General features: G+C 33.3%; 1 long non-coding RNA gene across 1 annotated transcript; it reads left to right on the top strand.

Annotated features, from left to right (window-relative positions):
• The first annotated feature begins 778 nt into the window (after positions 1-778).
• Positions 779-1,803, top strand: LOC129905294 (uncharacterized). Its single transcript, XR_008770600.1, has 2 exons — positions 779-1,512; positions 1,579-1,803. It is a non-coding gene; the product is annotated as an uncharacterized LOC129905294 (long non-coding RNA).
• The last annotated feature ends 14,858 nt before the right edge of the window (positions 1,804-16,661 follow it).

Here is a 16,661-nt window from a genome sequence, read left to right as displayed (position 1 = left end):
ATGTAATATATGTTAATTGTTAGTTTTGTATCGTAGTATATATTTTTGTGCATGTGTTATTTACTAACCACTAACTCATGCACTTATGATGAGCCTCTGATTGTAGATTGCAGCTTGCTCTAAGCTCACTACATCGGAAATTTCTGAAGTGTAAAAAAAAAATGGAAATATTTAGAGATATTAGCGATGCACTTTTCAGATAAAAGTCTTAAATGAATTCTGATAAGATTGTTGAACAAATATAAACATAAAATTATCAAAGTTTTTCGAAAAATTAGAAATAAAAATAAAAAAGAACACGTTTGATTTAAAAGAAATAAAAAATAAATTGCACGACTGGGGTCGCACGTACTTGCTCTTATGCTTAAAGTAACTATAATGTTTAAGCTTTTTATTCAAGAAATTTAAAATTTGATATTTTGAAGAAATTTCAAAAGTATAGTATAAATAAATTAAATCTGTTCTTATAATTAATTAAACTCCGTTATAAATTATCTTAAAAAAAAAACAAATATTCCATTTTATTTCTTGTATGGAAAGGTATTTTTAGAAAAAAATTTTCGAAAATTGTAGGAGCCGTTTTTAAAAAAAATAATTTTTTATATATAAAAATTTTTTAACATTTTTCAAAAAAAAAGTTGGTATGCCATTTTGAAGAAATAATAAATTTACACATAAATTTAGCCAAGGGGCTAAAGTGTTGTTGCATTTAACATGTAAATTGCTTAGCCCAGACTGCGTTTTTTTTGTCTAGTTAAGACCGGTGGTAATAAAAAACACACCTAATGTCACATAAACAATATTTTTTGATATAACAACCATAGTTGACTATTGTAAGAAAAAGAACGCAGCTTAGGTCTTCAAATACCTATTCAAAATGTACTGATTTTTTTCATTTTTATATGCAAATTGCAATATAAGATTTAGTGTTTCCTTCTATACCTCAAAATTAAGCAAAATGTAGTTAGGGAGTTTATGAGATTATGGGCAGTATATTGCAGATCATGGTGATAGTGGTGCAATAATATTGCCGACGCTGTGCTTCTTTGAGCAGAATGCACAGAAAAGCAAGCCACTATGTGCATATCGTGCAAAAACACACAATTGTTGCTGTTTCCCCTCTAGGGTTTATGCTCATGAAAACTTAGGACTTTGTCTGAAGTTGTTGATTATTAAAATCTTAATTAATCTGGTGTCGGGGCACTCCCAACATCAGCATTTAAATCATACACACAATCCACAACAGCAGTAGTTGGGTGTAGTTATTTCACATCAACAACAACATGTAAGTTTTACAGCAACAGCAACAACAGCAATTACATCACCATCAGTCGATTATAGTTGGGTCGGCCAAGAACTTGAACATTAATCTCTAGAAGGTGGACATTGTTGCCATTACAAAAGCACTGTTACAGTGCAACATATTCGTCACTGGCAAGGACCATCGCCGCAGTACATAGATGTGAATGGTTTCAACAACAGCTATACTATAGCAGCAATAAAAAGGTTCTGGTGAGTTGAAAAAAGATTTATTGTGTTCCTCAATTTTCCGGATTTAATTCAAAATATTTTTTGCAGGTACACAACAACAACAGGAAGACAAGCACACTTTCAGTCTTTTAGCCGGCTGCAATAACAAGCACACCCATTACCAGCAAAATATTTACCACTTCAACGAGTCAACAACAAACAGTTACCTTAGTTCAATAAACATAAACAAAAATACGCCTGCTTGGGCATTGATTTTAATAACTCCACAGTCAAATCAAATATCCAGTCTGTCGATGGAATATTAAAAAAGATTTCAGTGGAAGACTGTGAGCGAAAACAACAGAACAGGAAACTTTGACCCAAATCTTAAAGTGATTTAATTTAAATTAACATTAATTATTCTCGATTTTTAGTTGGTTGCTTGAAGCAACCAATCCCGAAAATTCGAGGACCGAGCAATAGAAAATTTCGTCTCATCATTGACGAACCAATGAGTTTCCTGAATCATGCTAACTTGGATTTATCTATATTTTTGACTGAAACAATGTTTCACTAAAAAAAAATATTTTAGTTTTTTTTCTGTGGAATTTAATTGTGCTGTAGATAGATATGATACTATCATTATGAATTTATTTTTCATTATTTTTAATTATTATTTTTTTTTCTGCTGAAAGGACACTTTATATCATATTGTTTAATAAAGTAAATTGCCAATTTAAGACATTAGAAGGGCTTTCAAATGGTTCAAATGATCTCGACATATCTATGGGGCGTTTAGGTAACGCTTTTTGTTTGTTTTGAAGTTAAAATTTTGTTGGGTTTTAACTTAACATGTTTATGATAACAAAACAACAGCAAACCTTGAATTTTATTTCCCGTATAGAAATATTTGGCTATCGCCAAATCATAAATCAGGTCACAAACAGCTTTATTTGAGTTTATATTCAAAAAAAATCTAATAAAAATTAATTTCTGTTCTCACATATTTATCTATAAGCGTGTTTTTTCTAATACTCAGTAGCTTCTCATTTTTCATTTTATTCGCAAAACAAAAGTAAAAATTACACAATTAAGTATTCGTTTTTATTGTTTTTCGAATAAAAAAAAAAAAAATGAGTAGCTACTATATAATATAAATATATTATATTAAATATTATGTATTATATTTATAACACTTGGTGGTGTTGGTGTGGAGTCAAACAAAGATCTCGGGCGTATAATCCTATTTTTAATAGAACACTCTCGTAATTTTGCAAGACTGAATTTGGTATCAATGGCATTAGACCCTATCATTAGATAGGAGACCACGATATTCCGAATAGGCTCCGACTTCCTCTTAACAATCTATTTTTCGACATAAATGCCGCTACTGAATGAATAACATTTGGCCAAAATTCGGATACATTCGGCCTTTTTGTTTTTCGATAATGAATCATAATCTATTCCAGTGGCCTGATTGTTTTTTTTGTTTTGTAATTAAATTTTTAGGACTGAGCGTCCAAATAATAAAAATAAAAAAAGAAATTGGTTCCATTAATTTCCCCGTCGTGAAATACTTAATAAGACAAAGTTCCAATAGGTCCTAAAAAAATTAGAAATTCTTAGCCCAAGGCTAGGAACACTTAAAAACATTAAGGCTTGACGACGTTCTCTGATTTCAAGCCGTAAAAGAAAAGGATATAAATAAAAGAAGCTATATTATGTAGGTATGAAAAGTTTGCTCCAAACTGGTTAGGTCTACAAGTACAGATTAAAAGAAGTTAAAGATGATCTCCAATAAATCGAGGTAAGAAATTGGTAATACTGGACTGGAAATAAAGTTGACACGCATTTGATAAAAATGAGTTGCGTATCAAGTACCTTCTATAACAACAAAATTGCTTACTGCGGCTAATAATCGACTTACAGTATACCCAAAACACACATTCTATTCTATAAGTTAAACTCAATTATAAGTTTTTGTTGTTAAATGAATTCAAAAAGATTAGTTATTCAGTACTGAGTGAGCATTGCAAGTAAATGATATCTTCAGGCTTTCAAAGAAGGGAAAAAAGGTGCCTAAAAGGTTTACCTTGGCCGCAAGTTTTTAAAAGGTACATTTTTTTACTTTCAATGAATTATACTTACTCTAAACTAGTGTTCAACATAGATTAATACTGTGCACGTGCTTCATTATGACTTTTCTTTTTCAAATCGATCATTTCCAGTCTAGCATGTTCAATAACATGGCTTCCTGCAAAGAAAAGAAAATAAGTTCAAAGTATTTCAGCGAAATCTTAATTCTTTGACTAACCTTGCTGTTCCAGCAACAATTGTCGATTTCTTTCAATTTCTTTGATACACAGAGAAAAAATAAGGCAGGGATGACTATGCTTCTGGTATATTTAACTTTATTTCTGGTATATTCAACTTTATTCTGATTAAATATACTAGAAGTAAAGTTATCACTGGCGTTATGTTTTCTCCGTGTACTGTCAAATATCTTATTACTGGCTCCTGTGGTTGAAATCGTTGCATCCAAGGCAACCTGATCTTCGATTGATGGCTACGAACCTTGAAGACAGTTTCTAGGAGTTTGTATTGGCGATAGAGCAGGTGGATGAATAATTAATTCATCATTATAATCATATTCTACCAAATCCATTCATGTGGCTGCAACGTGATATTCATGGCGCTTTTGTGTGCATTGCAATAGAAATTATTTAAATGGGTTGCACAAAATTTATGAAGAAAGCGATAACTTCGAGGAAATAAAAAAATTTTGTCTACCTATGAATGTTCCGCTATAAACTCAAACAGTAACTGTTAATTAAAAACCTATATATTGGCGTCCTAAAAAGAAAATTCTAGAAGCTGAGTATCATGCCTTCTATAAACCTTTCCAGATGCTACATTTTGTACACCTGTAAAGCTTTATAAGATTAAATAGTTATCATGATAAGAAGCTTTTAATGACCTCTGTCGTGGATTCCTATAGGATTAAATGCTTCTCGACATCGTTATAGTGTGCTTATAGATAATTTTCTCATCACACCTATAATCCCACTATAAGATACTCCTAAAAAGTTTTTTAGAAGTATAAATATCAGCGTTTACTGATAATTTTTTTACCGTGGGTAGTATACCAGCCTTATAGGTGCGAATAGCCCTTTAGACTTGCAACCCGTAAGCAAAAATGTTAGTTGGGAGTAGGGCTGAGCAGATGACAGCTTCTGACCTACCCTCCGACGTGTGCAGCTGGATGATAGCTGCTACCATGTCCTTGTTGGTGTACTGTGGAATAGGAATGGTTATTATAGATTTATTTATCATAATGCAAGCTCTAGGTCTACCTTCACTACTAGAATCATAAATTAGCTCACCTGATAGGCCTTTTATCTGGTCTTTCACTATGTAAGGTTCCTGGATAAAGGCTATATCAAGGTGTTCCTTATTGAATCTGTGGCTTAGTACTGCCGAGGCAGCCTTCGCATGCTGCAGATTAATTTGGATACACCTCAATCCCATGGTTATTGTTGAGCGGGTTTACTGGCAGGAGCGCCAGTATCAGTTCCAGGTGCCGCGATAGAGTTATCCCCAGGGGTCTCATCGGTCCGAGATAAGTCTTCAGACGTCTTAGACTTCCTGGGGTTGGCAACTTCTACCGTTGACCCACTGATTGTAGGAGCATCTATGTTTGCTTCCTCTGTTGTTGCAAGGTCCTTAGAGCTTTCGCCCTTGTTGTTTCCTTGCGTGCCAGTGCCTTCCTGTCTTGAGTTTGCCTTGATCCTAATTTGGATCTGAGAGAAGTTCAAGAACAGTTTGTACTTTGACTTCAGAATGGAGTCCTTGGATTTCTCATCGACAGAGAAAGTGACGTGATAACCGCCACTTTTTTCTTTGATGATCCTGAGGACTCTCCATCCTTTGGTGTTTAAATCGGTGTTTTGTTTTCCAAGCCGATTTAGAAAAATGTCTTTGGTGAGATTTTCATCTTCCGGGACATAAGTAACGCAAACGTGTTGCTTGGGTATATCGTTGCCCTGAGTGACACGTAGTTTTGCGTCCTTCCATGGCTTTATTTTTTCTGCCGTAGACATGAGCCATTTTTTGGTCTCTGTCTCTTTCCGAGACGGCTACAAACTTAATTGCTGGACAGTTTTTGTCTGCTTTGTCCATTTCTTCCAGAACGCTTTTTCTGACCAGTTGGGCTTCGCGCTCCGTAAGTGTTTGTAATGGATGGAGAAAGTGCATAATCGCGACCTTACATTGGGCTGTGGCATTCTTTTCCATGGTTGGATCCAGTTTTGGCGGCACTGCTGGGCTTGTCTTTGCTGGTATTTGGGCTGAAACTGGTCTTCTCGTTAGCACGATGCTTCTTCGAGGCTGCTCCTGCAGGGGAGTTGTCAGCTGACCGTTCCCTTTTGCCCTTGTTTGTTGGCTGCACTGATGTGCCTGCCTTCTTTTCTGCTAGTATTTTAGCGTATCTAGCCTTTTCTCTGCGCCTGGCTTCTTCGGGCTCAATGCCCTCTCTGATCTGCGCAGCTATACGTAGCTTCTGAGCCCCAGTGAAATAATCTTTCTGCTGGGGCTTGTTGACGTTTTCGTTACCCTCAATCATAGAGCTTGGACCTTGTGGTGCCTGAGCATCTAGATTGCCCTTTGCATTGGGAACGGGCACGGCTCCTGTGTATGGGGGTGGTTTGACGAAATCCACGTCCATATCAGTCCCTGGTGAGCGGAGTAGAGCTTCTTCATTTGACTCCGTTATTGTGTTGTCAATCAGTAAATGATTTTTGTTATTGGTTTTGTTTTTGTTTGTGTTTTTTGTTTCTTTTTGTTCCATTTGAATCCCACGAGTATGGCGAGAAATATTAGGTCAACTATCTACAGAGCTCCCATGTAGACGTAAGGCTAGTTACTATGCGAGGTCGCCCGGTATCGCATAGGGACAGTACGTTCGCGATGCACATGTTTTGTTCCCTGCACCATTCAGTCCTCGGCACGTATTCCTTGACTTGGGAATTTTTGTTTGTAGGAGGGTAAGGGAAGGTAAGTTGAGTAGGGAAATAGGAAAGAAGGGGGGAGGGGGAGAGGAGGGGAGGGGAGGGGATGGCTGCATCTTAGCTTCGAATCTCCTCATAGGGAATGTTTTAGTCCCAAGAGTCATTGACCTCTACTAAGCCTCCGCACCGCGACAAGGTGTACAGCCCCGCAAGAGTATTAAGTTTACTACTTGTAATACAAAAATTATTAGAAAATAAACTCCGTGGGTTAAATTCTAATCTTGTATTGAATTTTAATGCCACTGTATTAGATTTTAATATTTTTGTATTATATTTGAGTATATTGTATTACATTTTAATATAACTATACTACATTTTAATATAATTGTAATAAAATGTAATAAAAATTTATTAAAAACTAATATAAAAAGTATTAATTTGTAATACGAGAATATTAAATTTTAATCAAATGTCAGCAGCCACAGTACACATAATAAGGTAATATATTCCGAACGTTGTCAAAATTTGTTTGTCAAAAATGGCCACCAATCTGTCAGGTCGGCCTTTAATTGTTATATTTTAATCGCGGTAAACAGGAAATTTGTTTTTGTTTTAATTTATAAAATGTCATTTGAAAAAATTATAAATTAAAAAATAACCAATTTCTTTGTGTTTCTTCGCGGAAAATGGTGAATAATTGTTAACAAATTAGTGGTGTGCGTGGTTTTTCGGTTTTTGTGCGTTTTTCGTCGGTAAATAAAAGAAATAAGATTTGGAATATATAACCTTTTTATGTGTACTGTGGTCAGCATTAGCCATTTTAAAAATGAAAAAAAAAATCCATTGTTTGAGGTACCTTTTCTAAAAAAAATATTATTAATATTTGTAAATTTGTACTTATTTGAAGGCGCTTTGTGTTTTTTCGAAGCAAAATACATTCATTGCAGATGAATTTTACATGCCACAGTTTGTGAAACATAAAATAGAGACAATAATATCACCATTATTATATTATTTATGATTAATATTTATTTTCAGTAATGAATTTAGGAAAAGAATACTTATTATTAACTTTAAATACATTTGGTATTGAATTGAAATATTTTTGTATTATCTTTTAATAAAATTCTTATTAGAAATTAATATGAAAAGATTAAATTTTAATATACAATAATTGAAATTTAATACATTTGGCATTAAATTCTAATATAAACTGTGTTATTTTTTAATACAACTATATTACATTTTAATACATTTTTTACTAACTAAAAAATTTTAATATTTGTCTTGTATTAAATTTTAATACATTTCTGGTGTAGACCTATAATGTAACCCAAAAAATATTAAAAAATACTCCAGAATTTTTAACCGTGTGGTCAACAGCATATGGATATTAAAATAGATCTTATAAATGATGTTTCTGCATCATTACTTTTTAAAAATAATAATATTCAGATTTACAAACAAAAATTGAAATTTCAATTTCATTTTCCTCAAAACTACATTTTCTGACTTAACACCTTTGTACTTTGTAAAAATAAATATAGATATTTTTTTATATAATAAATTTTGAATCAACTCGATATCTTGAATAGACGCAAAACTATAATAACAGGCAGGTGGCCTTGGCACAGAGGAATAGGTAGATGACTTCAGAGCCAGACATCGTGGGTTCAATCCCAACGGTCGGCTCAGAAGATTTTTCTAAATCGCCAGCTTAACTGAAGCCACCTGTGCGATAATATGAGACAATTTTCAACTATGTCTCCTCCTCTGTGCCACGTAGTTCTATGTTATATGTTCTTTCTTAGTGTCTATCTGTCTCTTTCTTGTGTCATTGTCTTGTGTTGTCTCAGCCAAATGGTCTCAGTTGCCCGTGCTGTTAAATGTCTGTACTTCGTACATTTATGTGCGTTGTACATTGTATATAGTAATAGTAATAGTATAATAACAGTCATGAAAATGGCGTTTTGCAAAAGTTCGAATGCGGGTAGCGGGAAAACCACTTTAAATTAAATTTTGTATTTATTAACAAATGTGGCTTGTTTTGGTTTTGATGAGTTTAAAACGTCAAAATGGTAACTGTAAAAAAAAGTGAGGACAAGGACAAATGTTCGAACAGTGCCAAGGTAGTTTATTTGTTGTGTTGTCTATAATTTACATAAAAATACCTTAAAATATTAACAAATTAAATGCACGACGAACAACTTGCTCTTAGAGTTAAAGTCGCATACATTTTTAAGACTTTTTGTATAGAAATTTGGAAAATGTAGGTAGCTACTATATAGGTACAAAAAAAAAAAATAAATAAAATTGGTATGCCATTTTGTAGAAATCACTAATTTTTATCTTAAAACAAAATTTCAAAATAATTCAAAGTCCCGTTTTCGAAAATTTGATTTTTCAAAAAAAAAATTTTTTTAATTTTTTTAAAAATCCAAAAAGTATTTTTTGAAATTTTATTTTTGGTTTATACTAAAATCATACAAATGCTTATTTACAAAAAAGTTTTGTTGAAATCGAATAAGCACTTTCGGAGATAATCGGATTTGAAAAAAACGGTTCTATGGCAGGTACCGTTATTAATGATTTTCAAAAAAAAAAAAAATTATTAGAAGATAGACCATGTCTTTAAACTTACATTTGAATTTTTTAATAAAAATCGTTGCAGCTGTTGTTGAGTAATTTCAATTTTACTAAAATCGGTATATGAAAAGGACCGTTATTTTTGGTCCAAAAAAATGAATTCCAAAAACCCCTCTGTAGAGTCGCCAAATAATGCTACATACCAAGTTTGACATCAATCAGTCTATCCGTTTAGGCTGTAGTTTCGTTTACAGACTGACAGACTGACAGACTGACAGACTGACAGACTGACAGACTGACAGACTGACAGACTGACAGACTGACAGACTGACAGACTGACAGACTGACAGACTGACAGACTGACAGACTGACAGACTGACAGACTGACAGACTGACAGACTGACAGACTGACAGACTGACAGACTGACAGACTGACAGACTGACAGACTGACAGACTGACAGACTGACAGACTGACAGACTGACAGACTGACAGACTGACAGACTGACAGACTGACAGACTGACAGACTGACAGACTGACAGACTGACAGACTGACAGACTGACAGACTGACAGACTGACAGACTGACAGACTGACAGACTGACAGACTGACAGACTGACAGACTGACAGACTGACAGACTGACAGACTGACAGACTGACAGACTGACAGACTGACAGACTGACAGACTGACAGACTGACAGACTGACAGACTGACAGACTGACAGACTGACAGACTGACAGACTGACAGACTGACAGACTGACAGACTGACAGACTGACAGACTGACAGACTGACAGACTGACAGACTGACAGACTGACAGACTGACAGACTGACAGACTGACAGACTGACAGACTGACAGACTGACAGACTGACAGACTGACAGACTATGACAGACTATGACAGACTGACAGACTAACAGACTTCCGGGACCCACTTTTTTGGCATTGTCTACCATCGTAATGTCATGGAAAAATGCTATCTCAACTTTTTTTTTTCGTACGAATGCATAACTTGATATATAGTACCTATATCGCAAGTAAAAATTGGGAGAAAATGAGGTTTGTATAAAGCTCTCATAGAAAAAAATAAGCAAAAATTTGTTTTACATGGTTGCATTGAAATGGAAATATTTCGAGATATACGCGATGCACTTTTCAGATAAAAGTCTTAAATGAATTCTGATAAGATTGTTGAACAAATATAAACATAAAATTATCAAAGTTTTTCGAAAAATTAGAAATAAAAATAAAAAAGTCTGCTTTTGCTTTTTTATTTTGAAGTTGAAGAATTCTATTTCTCTTTGTACATACCATCGTTAAGGCAAGTCTCTCAACTCAAAATTCTTATTGCTGATTTTATTAAATAAAAATAAATATTTAAGGTTGGAGTATGTTCTGTCTGGTTAAAGATGCTCAAAAGGAAAAATAATAGAGCATCAGCTTGTATATTTATAATTTCAAATAGTATAAATTTAGCCCATTCACATTAACTGGAAAACTTACGTTATTTAACCCCCCAAAAACCGTATAAAGCACAAAATTAGAGTTGTCAGACCTTCGAAATCGACATTAACACGCGTATGGCTGCAAAACTGCGTACTTATATTTTGGTTATACCTCTACTCCCAAAATTTTCTCGGCCTACTAGCAAAAAAACAGCTTTTTTCTTACTTTTGACTAGTACATGGAGAGTTTCGGAGTTAGATTACTTCTACAATACGATGGTGACAATAACGATTGTGGGCTCATTTTATAGGTAATTATAAGTACTACAATTCATTCTTGAAGAATTATCCAAACAAATCAAAAGTTCGTCAGATATATGAAAAAATGTCATTTTGTCCCAACCTTGCGATACAAACCCGCACTTTGACCAACTATAAAATTTTATTTAATCAACTCACGGAATTGTTTTGTATATCATTTCTTAGATAATTTTATTGTTAATAAGTCTTACCTTTGTCATTTTTTGTTAAAATGAATAACAATGGAGCTATTCAATAAAAACGATACCAATCTCTTTTCCAAGATGGCGGCTGTTCCCAACCTCCCATTATCCCAACAAATTGACTTTTATGATAAGGCCAACCACCCGACCACATTCCATGAAAAAAATTTTGTCCCGCGAAAAATGCGATTTAAATTACTAATTTCCCTGGGCTATAAGAACACTTCCATACATAACTCTGTATAAATTGTATGTGATGTGTATGAGCAGATTTCTTGGTTCCTGAGTTTGTCTCTTCATACCACCAAGGTAATTTACGAAGGTAAATTAAAGAATGTCACTCTTCACACTGTCGGTCGTGGGGACATCAGGAAGATTTCTAACTTTTAAGCATAGTACATACTTCTGGTGAAGTGAACATGAACACATCTCAACTTGTGAACATTTTTGACATTCATCGCTGGGACACACACAAGTTTATTCATCTCATGAATACGCACACAATCAAAAAATACACACATTCCTTTTTTTCTTAAATTTTCAAATTCATTTGTTTGAAAAAATATAAAGGGGGCATAGAAACTCATGCTAAAATTCAAAATTTTAATTAATTCATCAGTGTGAAAGAGATTCCCGTACATTTTGCACGTGAACTACTTCATCGCTCGTGAAGCAAATTTCTAAACTTTCTTCTCCACCAGGGTTCACAGGCACGTTCACCGGTGTACACAAAATAAAAATTTAATTTGTATGGATTCACAACTTGCTTCACAAGTATGTACTAGGCTTTAGCAAAAAGATTAACTTAAAATATCTGAAGGATTGCACTTTTGATGAATGGAATAAAATGTTAGAACTTGGTAAGGAGAAATGTTTTTGATCCAAATACTATGCAGATACATTTAATACTACGTTTCCACCTACCCTAAATCCGAGATTTAGCGAAGTAGATTTAGCATAAATCTCGAGTTTTATTCTAAATCTCGAATTGAAAGTAGGTGGAAATTTTAGATTAAGGGTAGCTGAACCCAAATCTAAGATTTAGCGAAGTAGATTTAAAATAAATCTCGGGATTTATTCTAAATCTACTTAGCTAAATCTCATTTTTAGCGTAGGTGGAAACATAGCATAAGTTTTCAGATTATGATTTAGATATGCTGCGCGACGTACCAGGAAGTCTTTTGCAGCACTTCACACGGAACACAAGTCATGGTGTTTTCTATAATAACAAGAAGTATATCGTCCCGTTTCTGCTTGAACCTCGTAAGTACATTTTTTTAAAGATTTGTTTTTTTCTCTTAAACATTGTTCTAAAACTTACGGAAAGAATAGATAAAAGGATTTTAGTTTAGAAAAAACTCAATCAATATATCTTTAACATAACTTGATTTCCTTTTATGCAATTCATATTTTTAATTTCAAGAAAAATGTATATTTCTATTAAGAACAGAAAATAATTTTCTGTGTAGATACGTGGTTCACGCAGAAACGGGACGATATGCAAGACATAATTATCACCGTCCTATTTATTCTATTACCTACTCCCAATAAAATTATCTCAATTCCTGTTCCTACCACTTTAAGTACTTGTGGGTTGAACATGTCCTATTTGATAACTCAAAACGTTGAATTAAATCAAATATTTATGAGTCGTGGGAAAGAAGAAGAAATCGGAACAAATTCATTCTTCAATTCCTGCAAAGCGCCATGACAAGCTATACAAAAAAAATACACAAACAAGTAGTGTGCTCCATGTAACTATGCAACTACAAATTGTCGCAAGTTATCTGAACTATGCTTCCCACAAATGAATCGTTTATTTCAGAAACAGCATAAGTCCATGAGCAATAACTTTTCAGGAGCAACAAAAAACTGTTTTTTATGTTAAAACTCCACAACACTTCAAATTTAGAGTACGCCGAGCTATAATCTAGCTAAAGACGCATTTACCTTAAAAATATAAACTTTTTTTCAAGTCTTAGCCGGTTTTTAAGACTTTAAAGTCGCTGGACTTATGTCGTTTCTGCTCAAAACGAATTTTTGTTGGTAAAACTTTTGTTTTCATCTAGCTGTAGCTTTTGAACCCCGCTTATGATTTTAATGAATAAAATAGCAGTAGATAGAGTAAATATTTACCTCTTCATTGATATATAATTTCAAAGCTTGCGTGTCATGATGGCTGCCAAAATAATTTAAAACTGGTAAAATGTCATATATTCAACATTTAAAAAAGCTGCCACCGCGAGAAATCTAGCTTTAACTTTTGAAGTTCGATTTTAATGAATTTAATAGAATTTGCTTAAGAAAACTTCCATACATAACTCTGTATAAATTGTATGTGGTGTGTTTGAGCAGATTTCTTGGTTCCTGAGTTTGTCTCTTCATACCACCAATTCACACACACTATAAATGTGTTAGATTTGTATTGGGCTCGTGTTTTTTTGTGGTTATATATGCATACCTTTATTTAATTTATTTTTTTGTTCCCCCTTAATCTAGCCCATGCCCATGGAAGTGTATATCGACTTTGCATGGTTTGCAACAGCATTAAGTTTAATTGAATAAAATCGAGAAGAACAAGTAACACTGGCCAACAATTTTCAATGTTTTAAATTTTTCAGAAAGATTTATATCAAATCGTATGCATTTGGGTTCAGTTAGCTCGAAAATCATATTGGTTGCTGGAGAACCCAAGTCAAATCAATTCAGGTACCTAAGTCGTGAACTTTTTGTATTTTCGAATAGTTTAAAATGTTTTTTTTTTTTTTTTAATTTAAACTTTCAGGAATGCTGAGAATAACAACCAGGTTTATCATAATTTTCATAATGAAGAACTATTGTCTAGAGAAACTATACGCATGTGGCACAATGAGTTGAATGAGGTAAAAATTTTTAATTTTTTTTTTATATTGAACCAATATTGTTTTAACTTTTTGATTGCATATATTAAATATTATTTATGCAAAGTAAAACGAATATATTTAACAACAGTTCGAATATAAAATAAAATTTGTTCAATTGTACTTAATCTATAGAATTATCAGTCATATAGACTAGGGTGTGTCACTTTTGTATGGCCGAAAAAAGTACCCAAATTTTGCAATGTTATAGTGGTCAAAAGTTTTATTCGGGTCTAAGGTAAAAAAAAATATAATATCGTTCGTCTTTGGCTCGCTCAAATCGGTTGAAGTTGTTAGGAAAAAACGATTTTATATGAAAAAATTATTTTTTTCTTCGCATATTATTTCGCAGCTTCTTTACTAAGTGTTCAATTAAAACAAATATAAGCTTAAAAGTTTTTTCTTTTAAAGATATATATTTAATTAATTTGTTTTTGTATTCAAACGGCGCAGTAAAAAAAAAAAAACATATATATAAAAAATCTCTAAAAATTCAAATTTCTTCGATTTCTCCCTATATTTAGAGCGAGCCAAAGATATTAATTAAAATGAAAATTGTAAACGCAGGATTTATTTTTGATAAGTAATGCAACTTTTAAAAGCTATTACATTTGAAAATTCCATACTTTAGCATTTTGACACACCCTAATATAGACTCTATTTTACTTATATGTTTTAACAGTAATTTTTTTTTTTCAATCAAGCCCTGCTACCAAACTTATGTATAATCCTTACGGCCATATTATTTACTAGTTTTAAAAATACATCTGGTTGTAAAGTGAAGTATAACAACGCTGAGTTATTGTAAAACACAAACATACTGCACACTGACGTTTTAATCCATCTTGCCTAGCAACAGTCAGTCGTCATTCCACAGCCTCGATCTTAACATCTTGTTAAATTAACTTTGAATCATATATAAACACTTAATTATAACGTTATCCAATAAATGAACTATAGTATAAGTAAATTACACGCATTATCGTCTTTCTTTTGGTTATAACATTTGGCGACGAGATTACAGTTTTTCTCTCGAAACAAAAAAAAAAAAAAACAACATCTGTGTACGTGTGTCATATGACGATTTTATAGAATCGGTCGTTTATTAAAATTTTAATCGAGAATTGTCACATCACGTGTCAAGGTTAAATATATGTAAAGAGATCGTAGGACATGGATAAAGAGCAGCTTAAGGAATTGCTTAATCAGCAGTTAAATTTCTTTACTACTTTAATGAACTCTCAAAGGGATTGGATGGAGAAGTTAACCAAACCAAGTTCTTCAGCGGTGGTAGGACAAACTCTTTCACCGCCATCTTTTCATCAGTACCAAAAAGATAAGCACCATTGGGAATCGTACTTGCTACAACTTAAACAGCATTTCTCCGCATACTCCGTAGATGACGACACGCTACAAAGAGCTTTCTTCCTCTCCTGGGTAGGTTCCGATATTTTTGAATTGTCTCAGAAATTATTGGGCGACAAACTTGAACAGAAATCATTTAAGGAGATTACTGTTGCATTGTCGGATCATTTTAAGCGAAATGTTCACATTCATCCTGCCAGGTACGAGTTTTTTTTAAAGCTAAGATGGGGGAAAGCCAGAGCTATGCAGATTGGAATGCCGAATTACTGGGAATCGCTCGCAATTGTAAGTATATGTGCTCTAAATAAGACTGCCGTCAAGAGTTTGTGGATGAATTACTTCGCGATACCATTGTAATTAATACCCCGCACAATGCTGTTTGCACCGCCACGGTACAAAAGTCTGACCCTTCCCTTATGGATGTACTGTTGATAACAGATGCATATGAAACTACCAAAAATATAGTTAATGTGCTGAAAAATGCAAAAGTACAAAACTCACAGCAGGAAATATTCCGTATAGAGACAGGCAAAATGGGTAAAGGAAGTTTTGTATCGGGAGGTAAAGGCAAAGCACGAGTCCAGCCAACTGAAATGGTTAAATCATGTCCGCGTTGTGGGGTAGAACATAATAGAGACTGTTGCAAATTTCAGCATGCTGAATGTTACAGCTGTAACGGTACGGGCCACATCGCGTCAGTTTAAGAGTAAGAAAAATGATAAGAACTCATATAGAAGGGACCGGTATCGAAACAGACACTCAGCTAACGGGTCGCGAAAAACGGAAAACATTGAAACGATTGACAGTCACATGTTTGATTTTATTAACGTTGTTGAACCGGTTAATCAAGAAAAAACTTAAGTAAATGAAGAAAAGTGTTTTTTACAAAACGAGCCTGTTCGAATTGGCAATAAAATGATTTTAAAAATTAAGGCCAATTTGCTCATACTAGTCATAAATTTTAATCTTAGCTAGGTCGAACATAACTCTTATGTTTTATTTAGTTTATTCTAAGTTGCTAAAAAATATTTATGTTCAACTTAGCAATGATTTACTTTCATGCGAGAAATCGCTGAGAACTTCAAATTAATTTGTCAAATCAATAAAAACGTCAGTTTGTTTTATTTCTTTTTTTTGAGAAAATTTATCAAAAATATTGTGAAAAATGCCTTTGAATTACTTGAAAAAGGTGAAAATAGTGAAAGTCTAACAGAATTGGTGTTAAATTTAATAAATGAATTAATTTTATCGAATGTGTATGTGTTTTGTGAACGTATGTGTGTGTCAAAATTAATATTGAAAAAAAAACAACAAAAGGGTGAACATTCTCTTAAAATTTTGTTCAGTGAATTTTTGCATTAGCATTTTGCAGATGGTTACAACT

This window comes from Episyrphus balteatus, chromosome 1 (assembly GCF_945859705.1).
Source record: "Episyrphus balteatus chromosome 1, idEpiBalt1.1, whole genome shotgun sequence".
NCBI lineage: Eukaryota > Metazoa > Arthropoda > Insecta > Diptera > Syrphidae > Episyrphus > Episyrphus balteatus.
The sequence above is the reverse complement of the archived record's forward strand: the minus strand, read 5'-3'. Positions and strand labels throughout refer to the sequence as shown.